At 42.7% G+C, this 16,993-nt stretch overlaps 1 long non-coding RNA gene across 2 annotated transcripts; it reads left to right on the forward strand.

The window, feature by feature from the left end:
* The first annotated feature begins 592 nt into the window (after positions 1 to 592).
* On the forward strand, positions 593 to 6,871 carry LOC308560338. Of its 2 annotated transcripts, none has more exons than XR_013999324.1 (3): positions 593 to 654; positions 1,358 to 1,838; positions 4,781 to 6,871. It is a non-coding gene; the product is annotated as an uncharacterized lncRNA (long non-coding RNA). The 2 variants fall into 2 exon arrangements; XR_013999325.1 differs by lacking the exon at positions 593 to 654 and adding an exon at positions 697 to 1,013 and having other exon boundaries at positions 4,781 to 5,649.
* Positions 6,872 to 16,993: the final 10,122 nt, after the last annotated feature.

The raw sequence follows: 16,993 nt of genomic DNA on the forward strand, positions 1-16,993 counted from the left end.
TTGAAACAGTAAAGCAGACAAAGGCGCGGCCGAATGGACACTATAGTAAGTATATTAGCTGGAGTTGGGGGACGGAGCCAGAGGGTGACAGTGGGGTGGAGCTTCCCATCAGTTAAAGGTGCGGGAGGGAGGGCCGCACACACCTGGGCCCCCTGACCCTGCCTTAGAAGGCCGGCCTGCCCGCCCAGAGGTGCCCGTGCAGGTGTCACTGGGAGCCAGTGTGGTGACATTCCAGAGAGGTCCGTGCCAAATGAGAGACACCGTTCCTTTCTCCTCTCTTGGCTCCCAATCGATAAGGAGCCAGACTCCGAAGGGGAGGAAAATCCTAAGCGGACTCACCCCGGCCCCACTCGGAGCTCCGTGGTGCAGCGCGAGCCTCTGCATCGGAAGTCACTCCCACTGTAGGATCCCAGGAACTAAAAACAAAAAGTGAATTTTCTACCCCTCAGCAAGGCTGAGAGGAATCTCCACAGGCCGCAGCGTGAGGGATGGGGCAGCGCCGAGTGCCGGGTCAGGTCACCCAGGCAGCGGCCGCGCGGACTGAGGCGGCGCGCCGCGGGGTCTTGTGGGAGGTGCCGCTGGCTGCCTGCGCATGCGCAGTGAGACGTGCGTGCAGGGGGCGCGGCCTCGGCTCCCGCGGCGGGTCCGCGGCAGGTGAGCGTGGGCGTGTCTTCGCACTCAACTCTGGGCTGGGGTTCGGAGGTGCACCGTGGGTCAGCGGGAAGATGGAGATCAGAGAGCCAGAGTGGGGGTGGGATTGAAGGACCGGAAGCTCTATATCTGGGGCCCCAGGAGCGGTGGTCCCCCCCCAATAGCGGCGCCCACCATTTGGCTGTGGAGGGCGGGATCCTTCCAGGTTCCCTAAAGCAGTCGCTTCTCCCAGCTTTGCTCACCTCAGACAAGAGCACTAGAAGTCTGTCGCCGGAGTGGCTCCAGGATCCCTTCCTCCTTCAGACTCCAGCCGCGGCTCGGCGGCCCAGTGCCCCGCTGCTCCGGGCTGCGAGCGCCCCCAGGTGGGCTGCCATCCCCGGAGGGCGGGCGGCGGCAGGCGGCCGCGGGGCTCCCCTCACAGAGTAGCGTGTGTCGGGTGTTTCCACCCTTCGGTGCCTCAGTTTTCTCCCTCAAGTGTTTGGTCGCCCGCTTTGCAGTCCTTGTGCACAGAGGTCCGTAGCCTGCGTTCCTCCTGGGAGGTGCTTCGCGTTAACTTTGAGCCCCACTGGGTTTCCGACTGTGGGACTCTTGAGGGGGGGGGGTAGGGGGGGGCGGTGAGGGGGTACAGAGATTTGGGGCCCAGCAGAAAGATGCCAGCCAAGGAAAAGGTGTTTCTGAGCTCACAGGAACAAAACCTTGCTCGTAGGGATGAAGGCAGCTGGAACCCGCCTGCGACCTGAGGCCTCCCGCCGAAACTGCCGAGCCGAGCCTGGAGCCTGGAGCCTGGAGCCTGGAGCCTGGAGCCTGGAGCCTGGAGCCTGGAGCCTGGAGCCTGGAGCCTGGAGCCTGGAGCCTGGAGCAGGAAGGGCTTCCGGAGCTGCTGGGGCTCAGAGGTTACTTAGCAAGGCTCGGGTCGAGTGACCACCCTCAGAGAACAGAGAGAGTCCATGGAAGTTTTGACTCAGAATAGTGGGGCGACGACTTACTAGAGACGGTGGATGACCTGTGGCGTGGAGAAGAGCAGGCATCGTCGGGCAGAGCGGCGGAGGGAACGATCCCGGCGAGGCTGAGCGGTTGCCCCAGCGGGCCGCTCTGGGAGCTGCAGCTCTGGCGTGGGCTCCCGGCTCCTTTCTCCTCCAGTTCATTCGGACCTCGCCCAGGAGAAAGAAGAGATGACCAATTCCCAGGTGAGGTGCAGTTTTCCATTTTCAGTCTAGAATGTGTCTACTCTTCAGGAAAAAGAGTAACAACTGGCCCAGTGAGGTTTAGAGACCTTGTCAAGTTCACTAAGCTATTAAATGGTGGACCCAGGATTTATCTCTTGGTCTGTTGCCTCTCCTGTACCTGTTGTCAGTGGACAGGTCTTCTCATTCAGGGACTGAGCCTAAATTGTCCACATATAGAGGGCTGGGCCTAATCTGTGGGGGGGAAAAAAGGCTCCGAAGGGAATGTTCTCTTCTTGCCTGGTGCCCTCCTTTAAGTTAGGTCTCTTCTCTACCTAACATGTTGCTCATTCATTTATCCACTTCATCATGACTGCTCCATGCTCGTTTCTAAACAAATTGACTTAGATTCGCTTCTTCAAAATGCATGGTTTCTTTGGGGGAGATTCATATACACATATTATAAAATAGTTATTACTTCTCATGTGTATGTTAAATAAAACGATCAGAAGCCATTCTTAAGTTCCATTTAGAGGACTGCAGTCAATCATACCTGTGCTAAGGAGAGGGGAAAAAAATCACTGTGCACTGGGGCAATTGAAGAAGACTTTCTGAAGGAGGTGAGCTTTCATTTCTTAAAGAGAAGATTTGAGTATATGGTGACTTTCCATACCTCTTGTAAGTCTTGTTTTTTTGTTGTTGTTGCTGATTTCTTTATGGCTTAGTATATGATGTTTTACAGTGTTTCGTGTGTGCTTGAGTAGAATGTATATTCTCTGATGGGAGGTGCCAACTTCTGTAAGTGTCCATAAGATCTGAGTCATTCAAAATTTCTGTATATTTACTGATTTATTTTTGTTTGCTCGACCCATCAGTAATTGAGAAAATATGTGTGGGATATCTCTGAGTAATACTCATAGACATACCTCGGAGATACTGCAGGTTTGGATCCAGACCACTTCAATAAAGCAAATATCACAATAAAGGGTGTCACATGAATTGTTTGGTTTCCCAGTGCATATAAAAATTGTGTTTACACTATACTTTAGTCTATTAAGTGTGCGATAGCATGATATCTAAAAAACAATGTACATACCTTAATTAACAAATGGTAAACATCATCTGAGCCTTCAGCAAATTGTAATCTTTTTACTGGTGGACCGTCTTTCTTCAGTGTTGATGGCTGCTGACTGATCAGGGTAGTGGTTACTGAAGGTTGGGGTGATTGGGACAATTCCTTAAAATGAGACCTCAATGAAGTTTGCCATATCTATTGACTGACTTCCTTTCTACATCTGCAGCTACTTCCTCTACTGAAGTCTTCAACCCCTCAAAGTCATCCATGATTTAGTGATGGGTGAGACGTGAGGAATGAGAGAGAAGTCAAGCATGACCCCTATTTTTCTGACTTGAACATCTGATTGGTTGAGGTGTGGTTTCCTGATTTAGGGAACGGTGGGAAAGAAGCAGGTTTGGAAAGGGAGATAAAGTCAGAATTGAGCATGTTGATTTAGATCTCTTGAGACATCCAAGTGGATATTTATTTCATTTGGTAGGCATTTATTGATTACCTACTATAGATCAGGCACTGTGCTTCACACTGAATGTTCATCATTAGATGTTTGTGTCTGGAACTCTAGGTTTGGCTAGAGGACTTAGCTGTTGATGTACATTTGAGAGTTGTCAGCATTCAGATGACATTTGAAGCTATCCAAATAGATGAGATCACATAGGGAGAATGAGAAAAGGGCCTAGGATCCAACCCAGGGAACCCCAACATTGATGAGTTGAGTAGAGAAACAGATTGAAGCAGTGATCAGAGAGGTAGGAGAAAAACCAGGTTACTGTGATATCCAGACCTTAAGAGGAGAGTTTTGAGGAAGACCCTGTGGGCAACAGGGCCAAATAATGCTAGGGAGTCAAGCATAAAAAGGATTGAAAACTTTCCATTGGATTTACCAGCAAGGAAGTTATTAGTTATCTTAATGAGGATGAACTTCTAGAACTGGAATTGCTGGATCAAAGGATTTGCTTGATAAAGACTGCAAATTGTTCTCCCAGAAAGTTTGTACAACTTATACTCCTCCCAACAGTGTGTGAAGGTACCTGTTTCCTCACACTCATACTAGTAATGGGTATAAGTCTTAATCTTTGCCCAATGGATAGGGGAAAATAATGTCTCATGGTTATCTGAATGTCCATTTCTTTGATAATTTGTGAGGCAGCCTGTCTTTTCATGTGTTTATTGGCCATTTGTTTTTCCTCTAGGAATTATTCATTCAGATCATTTTTTAATTTTTTTATTTATTGATTTGAGAGAGAAAGAGATTTGTTGTCCCACTTATTTATGCATTCATTGATGGAGTCCTGTATGTGTCCTGACCGGGGATCAAACCCACAACTTGGCATATTGGGATAATACTCCAACCGACTGAGCTACCAGGCCATGGCTTCAGATCATTTTTCATTTGTCCTTTTTTAACTAGAGCACTTTATCTTTTGAAAATTGATTTCTAAGAGCTCTTCATACTATTAGTGTTGGTGAACCTCTGTATAAGATATATGTATTTTTTTAAAATATATTTTTATTGATTTCAGAGAGAGGATGGGAGAGAAAGAGAGAGAGAAACATCAATGATGAAAGAGAGTCATTGATCTGCTGCCTCCTGCACACAACCCCATTGGGGATCGAGCCCGCAACCCAGGCATGTGCCCTGACTGGGAATTGAACCTCAATCTCCTGGATCATAGGGCGATGCTCAACCACTGAGCCACATCAGCTGGGCTAGATATATGTATTTTTAAAATTTTTTATTCTTTTAATTATTCTCATGGCTTGGGCAGACTCTGAAGTCCCTTTTATTCTGTCTACCTTTCTCAGTGTTACTAAGTTTACCCTTTGTACCACAAATGCTGGTGTAGATGCTTGCTCACTGAAGAGGCCTTACTGTTCATTGGTGTTTTAGGAACCTGTTACATTCAAGGATGTGGCCATGGACTTCACTGAGGAGGAGTTGGGGCAACTGGACCCTGCACAAAGGGCCTGTACAAAGAGGTGATGCTGGAGATCTATGGCAACCTGGTGTTAGTGGGTGAGGACAACTACTCTTTGGAGAATTTTTGTTTCCTTGGTTGTTAAAAGCTTTGGGCTCTAAAAGTGTTATTAACTAAGGAAAGGCTTGAGATTCAAATCTCAGAGGGTCTAAGTTGCTATTGAAGAAAGAAAATGTTGCTACCTAAATAAAAACCTGTTTTCCCTCCCCTATTTGTATTTCTTTCTTTTCTTTTGAGATGAAATTCACATAACATAAAATTAACCATTTTAACTTGTACAGTTCAGTGGCATTAAGTACATCTAAGTGTTGTGTAATTACCTCCTTTATAAGTTCCAAAACGCTTTCATCACCCCAAAAGAAGATATTGTGATTTTGGTTCCAGACCACTGTAACAACGGGAGTATCACAATAAAGTGAGTCGTAATCTTTTTGCTGGTGGAGGGTGTTGCCTTCAGCTTGTAACAAGTACAGCACCTGTTAAGTGCAATAAAGTGCAGGGCAATAAGGTGAGGTATGCCTGTGTTTATTTTGTATCTGTTTGTGTATCTGTTTATTCTACAGAAATGAGTTCTGCAACTTCTTTTCGGTTATGTCGCATGTATTTACATGTCAAAAATATTTAGACCCATTTCAACCTTTTTTCATTATTTAGAGCCATTTCAGTTTTTTTAATGGCTGTATGACATTCCATTGTATGATATATTGATATACTGAAGTTAATTTTTTAACCAGTGCTTTATTGATAGATATTTAAGACCAATTTTTCTCTATTACAAATAATGCTGAAATAACTGTCCTTGTGCTTGTATTTTTGGATATTTTTGGTTCTAATATTTCTATAGGAAAAATGTTTATTAGAGGAATTGGTGGGTCAGAGATTATATATTTATGTTACTGTCAAATTGTCCCCTGAAAAGTTGGAGTCAATTTACATTCCCATCATGAGACTGCCCATTCTTCACACTCTCATTGCTCCTAATCATTTTTTTTAAATTTGCCTATCTTTCTCTTTTTTTTACAAGACGCAGAACCAGATCAGCTTTGCTTTTTCCAATTGCTTTGTTACACATGATATTTGCCTATTTAAAAAATAAGAATTAGCATCTTTTGATTTTTCCCCTTCCCCTTCTAGTCCTGCTTTTCCTCTAGTCTTCTCTTCCTCCCAATAAAATGGAAACTCCACTCTTAAAGTTGCTTAGGCCAAAAACCTTGGAGTCATCCTGACTCCTTTCTCTCTCACCCCCAAATCAATCCATCAGCAAATCTGTCAGCTCTGCTTTCAAGTTATATCCAGAATCAATCACTTTTCACCATCTCCACTGTTGTTACCCTAATCTAATCAACCGGCCTCCCTCTCATTGAATAGCTTAAACACTAAGCCAAATCCAAACCTTTCCATATCAATGTCTTTTGGTTGGTGAATTCTTAAACTCTGATATATCCATACTATGGAATACTAGTCAGCAATAAAAAGGAACAAACAATTGATTCACACAAAAGTTTGAATCTGAAAGGAATTGTGCTAAGTGAAAAAAAAGTCATTCTCAAAATATTACATGCTGTATTATTTCATTTATATAACATTCTTGAAATGACAAAATCATAGAGATACAGATTAGTGATTGCCAAGGATTAGGGATGGGGAAGTAGGAAGTAAGATAGGTCTGGCTATAAAAGTAGCAGGAGGGCCCTGGCCGGGTGGCTCAGTACGTTGGAGTGTCATCCTGTACACCGAAAGGCTGAGGGTTTGATTCCTCATCAGGGCACAGACCTAGGTTTTAGGTTCGATCCCTGGTGGGGGGCGAGTACGGGAGGCAACTGATCGATGTTTCTCTCTCTTCCTTCCTCTCTCCAAAATCAATAATAATAATAAGAAAGTAGCACGATCAAACAGTTCTGTATCTTGACTTTGGTAGTTACACATCTACATATGTAACAAAATTGCATAGAACTAACTACACATAGACTCACAAATGAGTGCATATAAAATTGGTGAAATTTGAGCGAGGTCTGTGAATTGTTGATTTTATCGTCTTAAATGTAAAAGTTATAAAAATTCAATTTGAAAAACTATATTTCCTGTAGAATCTGTTAGATGATTAATGAAATTCCATCCCACATTTTATTTTTAAGTATATTCCATTAAAAATGGAATATTATTCAGTGCTAAAAAGAAATGAGCTATCAAGCCATGAAAAGACACAGGAAAAACTTAAATGCATATTACTAAGTGAAAGAAGCCGATCTGAAAAGGCTGTATATTGTATGATTCCAGCTCTATGACATTCTATAAAAGGCAAAACTATGGAGACAATAAAAAGGTCTGTTGTTGCCAGGGGTTAGAGGCAGAGCGCAGAGGATTTTTAGGGCACTGAAACTGTTTTGTATGATACTATAATGGTAGATAGATGTCACTATACATTTGTCAAAGCCCATGGAATGTGTAACACCAAGAATGAATCCTAATGTAAATTATGGACTTTGGATGATAACGTATGTAGGTTCATTGATTATAACAAATGTACCACTTTGTTGCCATATGTTGATTTGGGGGAAGGCTTGTGGGGTGGGGGATGGCCAGGGGGTATACAGGAACTCTATTTTCTGCTCAATTTTTCAGTGAACCTAAAATTGCTCTATAAAATCAAGCGTATTAAAAACAACACTGCAGCAAAAACAAAAAATCAAAGTAAATGAGTGAGGTTAAAAAAATCAAACCAACAAACTGGAGAAAACATCTTGTAAGATTTTATTTGTACACCTCCATTATCTCTGATACATAATATATACATATATGTAAATATGTGCTTATACAAGATGGGGTTATACAATGAATATGTTTCTAATCTGTACTTTACACTTAATATATTATGCCCATCTTTCTTTTTATCTTTTCTGACTCACCAATCTCTTCCAGAGTTCTAATGAATTCTCGTATTTTTCCTTTTCCCCCTATTATTGTTTGGAAAATCTACCTCTTATTTTTAATCCTTCAATTAGTTACCCTTAAAATTATAACATTTTAAAAATTATTTTTCTGTGAGTGGCAAATGTTAATCAGGGTTTATGACTTCCATTCTCCAGAACAAGACAAGGCCATTAACATGCTTGTACTTAGTTTTGATACATACACATACATGCACCCTCTCCCAATGCCCTTTGTTTTGTTGAAATCATAATTATTATTTTTAAAAACATTGTACCCCTATTTTCTCAGAGATTAAATTAGCCTTAATTTTTATGGGCGCCCTTTCTTTCTATAATTTCTTATATCTTAGGTCTGCCTTTTGCTTGGGCTTCTTTTTCATTTTCAGATAAACTTTCAGAGTCCCTGCAGATTTGAACAGTGTTCATATTCACCCCACTTTTGAAAGCTAGTTTGATGGAGTAGAGACCTCTAGATTCCAAATCATTTCTCCCGAGCGTGTTCTAGCCGTCGTATCTTTGTTTTTAAGCTCCTGATATGGCTGGTTCTGATCTGAGGCATTCATTTAGTCATTTTCTCTTGTTTTATTTCATTTCACTTTGTTTATTTTATCTGCTTTTCTTTTCCTTCCCTTCTGGAAACATTTAGAATTTTATGTTTATCCTTGGAATTTTGAAATTTTACTATGATGTGCTTAGATATGTGATTTTTTTTTTTTTTGTAATCATGTTGGTGGTCATTGAGCCTCTTCATCTCTGAGTCCTCCAGCTCAGGGACATTTTCTATTTGTATTTCATGAGAGTTTTATTGAGGGAATAGGGGAACATTATTCATTTCTACTTATATTTCATGTCTTCCCTTTTTGTGAGTTTTTATTTCGACTAATTTTGGTTGTCTTGCAGTTTTTTTGTGTCTTCCTTTTGCTGTCATAGGGGAATCATCAGTGTAGGTTTAGGATTTTTGACTATTGTCTTTTCCCCTCAGGACTCTGGAGACACTGTACCATTGTCTTCCGCCAATATTATTCTCTTCTTGAGGGAGTAACTTGTTTTGTTTTTTAATATTTTGAATGCTTATACGATATTTTCTGGATCCTTGAAATTCAGAAATTTCATCCAGATGTTTTTATGTTAGTTTGTCTTTTCTTATTTAGCACTCCTACATTCTTTCAATCTAAACAATCAAATTCTCTTTTAGATTAAGTACATTTTCACTATTTCTTCTGTTTGTTCCCTCCTTCTAGATCTCTTATATGCATATAAGATCTCTAGATCTGTCCTTCATGACTTAATATTTTTCTCATAATTTCACCTTTTAAATTCTTTTTTTCTGAGTCCTGGTAGAACTCTTTCAGTTGGTCTTTTAATTGACTAACATAGTTTTCCACATTTTCCAGTCTGATATTCTATTGCTTGCACCCTCTGTTAGGATTTTAAAACTTGACAATCGTATTTTTCATCATTGTAAACAATTTCTCATTCTCAAAGCATCCCATTTTCCGCACAGGAAAGAAACTCCAGGACTGTCCTTAGTGTGGCAAGAGCTTTAGTCAGAGCACAGATCTTCACTATCATCAACGAATTCACACCGGAGAGAAACCTTTCGTATGTGACACGTGTGGCAAAGGCTTCAGTTATAACACAAATCTTCGAGTTCATCTGAGGGTTCACACAAGAGAGAAACCCTTTTAAGTGTGAGCAATGTGGCAAGGGCTTCAACCAGAGCTCCAATCTCCTCATCCATCAGAGAGTCCACACTGGAGAGAAACCTTTTGTATGTGACATGTGTGGCAAAGGCTTCACTTATAACACAAATCTTCATGTCCATAAGAGAGTCCACACAGGGGAGAAACCCTTTAAGTATGAGGAGTGTGGCAAGGGCTTCCATCAGAGCTCCAATCTCCGCATCCATCAGAGAGTCCACAGGAGAGAAGCTCGACAGATGTGCTAAGTGTGGGCAGGGCCTCGGTCAGAGAACATGGATCTCTGAATGCGTCAGAGCCCACACAAGAGAAACTGTTTAAATGTGAGACACAAACTCATAAAACACAAACTTTCATGCTTACCGCAAAGTCTGCACAGGAGAGAAGCCTTTCTGTGAGAACAGTATGTGTCAAGGACTCAGTCACAGCTCCACTTTTCAGGTTGTGAGACTGGAGAGAAACTCTACAAACATGATGTTGTGTTATCAAGGCTCCTTCAGTCAGAGCATATATCTTTGAGTTTATCCAAGAATTCCCACAGGAGAAACACCATTTATAAAAGTGTAGTAAGGGCTTTGAAAAAACACTAACATTGAGTTCATCACTATGTCTGCACAGGAGAGAAATGTTACAGGTGTGCTGAGTGTGGGGAAGGTTTTCTTGGGAACACAGATCTTCTCTATCAGAATCTACACAGGAGAAAGACCATTACATGCAATACCTGTATGGTGAGGGCTTCAGTTACAACATGAACCTTCATGTTCACTGGAGAGTGCACCCTGTGCATGTGACAAGGGAGCTCAAGTCTTCACACCTGTCAGATTCCACATGGGAGAAAAACTCTCTAGTGTAGGGAGTGTGGGGAGAACTTCTGCTAGAGCACATGTCTCCCTCCCTCCAGGGTCTGTTTCTTCCACAGACTGCGAGCATCATGAGAATACAGCTCTGTGTACTTTCTCACCATTGTGTCTCCAGCTCCTCGCCCAGGGCCTGGCACAAATAGCTAGTCAGCAAATATTTGTTGAATGAGATGAGTGGGGTCATGGGTATCAGTCAGTACAAAAATACTTGCAATCATGGAAGTGTCCATGCTGAAGAAAAACCCTATAAATGAGAAAAGGGCGGTAAGAGTTATTGCAGAGCTGCTGATCTTTGAGTTTATCAGAGCCCACATGGGAGAGAAACTATGTCTATGTGATGAGCATCATAAGGGCTTTACTGGGTGCTCCACTCTTGCCCTTCATAATACCCTCCATTCAGGAGAGAAAGCGTATCAATGTCATAAGTGTGGTAAGAATTTTTCTTAGCGTGCAAAACTTGGCATTCATGAAAGGAGAGAGACCCTATAAATGAGACGAATGTAATTAGTGCCCCTCTGAGGCTTCAAAGCTTCACTGCAATCAGAGAATCTACATGAGAGAAATTTGCTATTAATAAGTGTGTTATGGATCAGTTAGAAAGGAAATGCTCATCTTTAGTAGAATCTACGTGGAAGAGAAATCCTATAGAGCCAGTGTGATAATAAGGATGCCAAAGCTACAAGTTACATGCAGAAGAGACACCTACTGTAAATGACATTTTTGGGGGGGGGGGGGGAGTTTACCCAGAACCTTAAAACCCGTAACAAAATTACACATAATAAATAAACTGTACCAACAGCCTTAATGAAATGTAAATGAAAATATTATTTGTTGTGTTGTAATGTTACAAGATATAGAAGGAATTACCTTAAGATTCTGTTTGTGAAGAAGCAATAAAAGGAGTTGAAAACAGTGATCACTATGAAACATCTTGGACCCATGATGAGACTAAGAAAAACCTCATCAAGAGTTGGGTTCACCCCTCGCCAGTTTGGCTCTGGTCTCAGCATTGGTCCGAGGACAGAAGGGCCCTGGGTTCAATTCCGGCCAAGGGCACATACTTCTCACATCAATGTTTCTCTCTCTCTCTCTCTCTCTCCATTCCACTCTCTGAAAAGAAATGGAAAAAATATCCTCGGGTGAGGATTAAAAATATATATATTAAATGTATATATAGTTATCTTGGGTTCCACCCCAGGAGGCTGTGAGTCAGTATTTCTGTGAGAAGGCCTGACTAAGCATCTAAGTTCCAGCATTGGGAATTGCTGCCTTATACACCTTTTTAAAATAGAACCTGGGTTTCCTGGGGGCTGGCTAATTTGGAATCTTGGTCATGCTGGGACGTCCTGTAAAGTACTGATGCTTACAGAGTTTCCTGAGGTAGCAATTAAGGGAAGTAAAAGAACTAGACCAGAAGAGGGCTTGTACTTATGAGAATGGTCAGGCAATGACAAGTGGCATTGTTAAAGCAACCTCTGATCACCCTGCCTTAGGGCTGATGAATATGTTCCACAATATAAAAATAATTGTGCACTTGTCAGCAATTCCTCACTGAAAAATGTTTCTGATACTGGAACAATTTATAAGCAAGAAGCTGTTGGTCCTGTGATTAATAAGCCCCCATTTTTTTGTCATGGTACCATAGGAATGAGTGAACCAGCAGGATCCAAGCACCCACTCCCAGCTTCTCTATGGAAATGTTAAGATGGGGCTCTGATACTTTTTCAAAGACATTCAGTGGTGTTCAGTGAGGAGCAGGTGTCTGCTTCTGAAAACAGGCTGAGGAAGGGCAAAGAGATAAAAAAAGATTGAGCAGTGGGAAAGTTGGGGGTGGGGACAGAGGGGATCATGATTTTAGAGGGGCCACTGCACCCCAACAATACCCCTTTATTTTAATGATCTATCATTAAGCGACTGATTTGGTCAGGCCACATGTGTAGGTTATGGAGCATAAGGAGGTACTGTTCCCCTTACCGTCCTCTGGTTCCTTCAGCTAACCTGGCCCATGTGGAACACCAAAGCATGCTTTCAGATTCACCCATAAACAGCTCGAGCAATTTACCAAGCCTTGCTCCCAACTTAACATCTCCTCTTAAGTAGAAAGCGGTTATTTTTGAAATCTTTGTTTGGGTTAAACCTTGTCAAGTTAATGCCTAAGCCCTGGAATGGCTGTCAGCTCTCACTGAAGAAGTTACTTCTCTCCCATCCCACTGTCCCTATGTCCTGAATCTTGGAAACATTACCCTCAACTAAGATTGTCAGCTTTACTTTTGATCTTCTCGTCTGCCCTTTGCCTGCATACTGCTCTTGAGCATTGGAAATGAGTAACATCTCGCAGACCAGGGCTGTCCAGCTTCTAAATCATCCCTAAGGGGTAGCTCCTATAGTCCTTGATCAGCCTCTTATGTTTGGTCTCTTCACCATCCAGAATTCTCACTGGAATTCTTTCTCCCAAACATCAAGGACAACTGTGGTTTATCTCAAAGACTCTAAGTGGAGAAGATAAGTATAGAGTAAGTTCTTTTTTTAATGGTATAAGTAGAGGGAAATAGTACATGGAAGCTAGTGTTGGGCCCTGATTGGGTAGCTCAGTTGATTGTTGTCCCGATACAGATAGGCCAAGGTTGTGGATTCAGTCATGGGTCAGGGCACATTCAAGAAGCAACCAATAAATGGGTGGATCAGTAAATTGATCTCTCTCTCTCTTTCAAAAGAAAACTTAAAAAAGTAGCATTGGTGGTACCAGCTAGCTGGCCCTCTCTCCCAGCCTTCTCCATCAATTCTGAATATAATTTTTAGCACCTCTCTACATTTGGGATACAGAGCCAAGCTTTGCTTAATTTAGTCATAGTGTACTTCTTAAATGAATGGCAACCCTCAAAATGAATTTGTATAATCCTGATATTCATTTCATTCCAAATATTGTTAACCTTCCAGCCATAAAGCCCTTGGAGCCACTTCACGCGCTTGCTCTTAAAATTTCCAGAGCTTCTCTTATTCATTAAAATGGACTTGAATTCAACTATGAATTGTCCTTGACAGTCTAATTGGATGGATATATTTAGTAAATGTTCCTGCATTTAGCCATTCATTCATTTAAAAAGTGTTCTTTGAGTGTGGGTCCTGTGCCAGGCACCCTGATGTGTAAAGGCTAGCCTGCCCCCTCCTCCTTCACATGCCTCTGCCTGTGGACCGGAAATGCCCTTCCTCTCCCTGAGTTAGCCAAGCTTGGCCAGCACTCTGTATGCCACTTAGGGCATTCTGGAATTCTAGTAAGTGATTATTTGGGGGGATATCGATGAGATCACTTAGAGCATGAGTCCCCCTATTCATCTCCTACAAATAACTGTAATCAGATTTCATAGAAGGTGCTCATTACTAGCAGGATAAAGTATGGATGGCCTAGAAACTTAGGTAGAGGTCTAGGACTTAAAGTAGTGAATAAAGAATCACTTAAGGTTTTATACCAGGCGTGGGATAACTAAAATTGGATGTGTCAGGTAGAAAATTTGGCAGAGACATTAAGATGTTTTAGAAAGTGTGTGACAGCAGTAAATGCTATTAAAAAATTTGGTATTTCAGTCATGGATTGATGGAGGCCCAACTCAGCAGTGTACAATGGGAAGGGAGAGTATGGGAAGATCTAAGAGCTATTTCCTTAGGAAAATGATAGAAAACACGGGGGAAATTGGCAACAGGAAATTCAATATCCATTCAAGTCAGTGCCATAGTTTCTAGGAGAGAATTTTATGAAGATGGAAAGGTCATGAGCATGAGTTTTGGACGAATAGTCTAATATTGGGCTACCGACTTCCCCTCTTGGTGAATGTATGACTTCACAGAAGTTACTTAACATCGTTGACTACTACCTCCTGTCTTTCCAGTTCGGGTTCTCTGGTACCCACATTCCAATAATCCTTCCACCTCACTGGGACCTCCCAGGACCAGATGCTCACTACTTTCCACTATCTATCTCTCCACCTTCCCCAGCGTAGGTGCCATGGTCCATCATTATAGATCTTTACAAACAGCGTTAACCCTCTCTCCATCCACCATACTAACCTAGAAAACCCTCAACCCCTGATAAACTCAATCTGACTTTTTGGGGCCTGTACTCAAGCAGCTGATTGTTGCTGGGAAAAGGCCACACAGCAGTGACTGCCTTCACTTTGACCCCCTGACTGTAGACAAGCATGTTGAATAAGAACCACTTGTGATGTAATCAAACTATTTTTATCTTTTACCAGCCCTTTAATATTTATTTAGTGCAGTGAACTCCTCTGGAAGAGATTCTAGTGACCTGCAGCTTTTCTTCTCTTAGGAAATGAATAATTCTACAATCTCTTTAGGTCCAAAACACAGTCTTAAACAGTGACAAGAATGTCCAGGCATGACTTAGTGTTGAGTCTCCCCACCTTCCCCAGGTGGGAACTGCCTGAGGCAGAGAGCTTACTGTGGGGAAGGGGCTTCATCACTCTGCTGTCTCCGTTCTTCCTGCTCCTCTTCTCCCCATCACACTGTTTGGGACCCGCCAGAGTGTACAGACAGCGAGGAAAAGAAAGCAGTATGTGAACTAGTACTCCTGAAGTCTGGTTTCAAGCCCTCGGGCACGAGCCGGCACCCTGCTTGGGCCTGGTAGATGAATTAGAGCCAATATTCATCATCTCATGGGTGCTTCGGTCGTTTAGCAGTTTCTCATCCTGGCATCTCTCTCCTTCAGTGAGGTTAACTCAGATGAATGCAGCTCTACTCTAGGTGGCTGCTTATGATCCCTTCCTCAGCGCTGGCATCAAGCACCATCTCTCAGCCTTTGCCCCCCAAGGTCTCCTCACCCCTCCAGACAGCCCAATTGGGCAGGACCCAAGATGACACCATGCCAGCTCCCTCTCTAGCCTTTGGTGAACAGGAAACATTTGTGTCCCCTCACCATTGCACATTCCTGGAATGAGACTTGTCCCAGTGCAGTAAAATGCATTGACCAATGCAGTCAAATAACCCTCCTCTGGCCTCCATATTTCCATGTCCACAGTCGGCTGTAGCTTTCCCAGGCGTCCCTAAGCCTTTCTGCTCCCAGCTCAGGGAACAACTCAGTGCTGTCCTGGTGGGAGCTTTGAAGCCCACTTCACTAGACTTGGTTCCAGGGTAGCATCCTCGCACCCACCCATGAATTAGAGGGAGGAATCGCTCAGCCTGGCATCAGCAACATTTCTCCATTTATGTTGCATATATCAGCAGTTTGTTCTACTTAGTGCTGAGCGGTATTTTATGCTAATATACCACAGACTGTTCTCCCATTGTGCCTATTGGTAGATGTGACAGTTATCAACTTGTTGCCTCTCAAACTCCGAATCTACCCTTCATTACCTGCTCTGCGATAGTGGGATAGCCTCTTTAAACATTTCTCCTTTGCAGTGAGAACAGTATTGAGCTTTGTCAGTAGATGGTGCTGGAGTGACACTGCCGGAGAAGAAACTTCCTGGTCCAGTGTGCTCCTGCTTGGCTTCTCTTCTTCCCACTGCACGGCTGGCACAGGTACGTGCACAGGGACGTCCACTAGTGTTCTGCCTCCCCTGTGCATGCAAAGCACACAATACCTGTGAGCTCACAGCCTCAGCCTAGCTCAGTGCCCACCTCACTCTCATTATGGACTCTGCTCACCTCAGGCTTGCATCACCCTGCTGGTGAGCAGGCTCCTGACACTCACCTCTGGGCCCCAACCGGCCAGCTTCGCCCACCAGCTCCGGGGAGGGGTGTTTCCTGCTGACCTGGAACCTGCACCAGGCCTGGCCTGGGCTCCTAGCACACTTCACATCACATTACAGGTATACCAACAAGGTTTGCCTCCCAGGTTAACGGAGAGGGCCCCCTTCCAGGTTTGTTCCTTCCTCGAACATTCTCAAGTCCTCTTTACACCTTCATAGTTACTCCCCTGCTGGTGTTAAGTTTTAGCATTAAAATTCCCTTGGTTAAATTACTGTGTGGTTTCTGTATTCTGATTGAGCCCTGACAAACAGCTTAGACATTTTTTTTGTTTCTGATTCGGGGCAATTGTGAATAAAGTGGTCATGAACAGTTCTTGTCTTTGGTCGGACATATGTGTTCACTTTTCTTGATAAAAGAGTGAAATAGCTAAGTCATGTGGTAAGCATATAAGAAATACACAAGAAATTGACAAGAGTGGTTGTACCATTTTATATTTCCATTAGAAATCCACTAATGCTTGATATTGCCAGTTTTTAATTTTAGGCATTCAATGGTTATGCAGCACCCTGATGAATGTGGGGGATGAGCATCTTTTCATGTGCTTATCAGCAATTATGTATCTCCTTTTGTGACATGTCTGTTCAAACTTTTTACTTGGATTTGTCTTATTAAGTTGTCATCTTATTATGAGTTTTAATGGTATCTTTCAAAGAGAAGAAATTTTAATTTGGATGAAATCCAATTTATCTTTTTATTTTAGGGTTAGTGCTTTTTATTGAGGTATAAATGACATCCAACATTATATTAGTTTCAGGTGTACAATATGATTCTATAGTTGTATACACTGGAAAATGATCACCACAATAAGTCTAGTTACCATCCATCACCATACATAGTTAAAAAATATTTTTTTCTTGTGATGAGGACTTTTA

Source organism: Miniopterus schreibersii (assembly GCF_964146895.1).
Source record: "Miniopterus schreibersii genome assembly, chromosome: 8".
Classification (NCBI taxonomy): domain Eukaryota; kingdom Metazoa; phylum Chordata; class Mammalia; order Chiroptera; family Miniopteridae; genus Miniopterus; species Miniopterus schreibersii.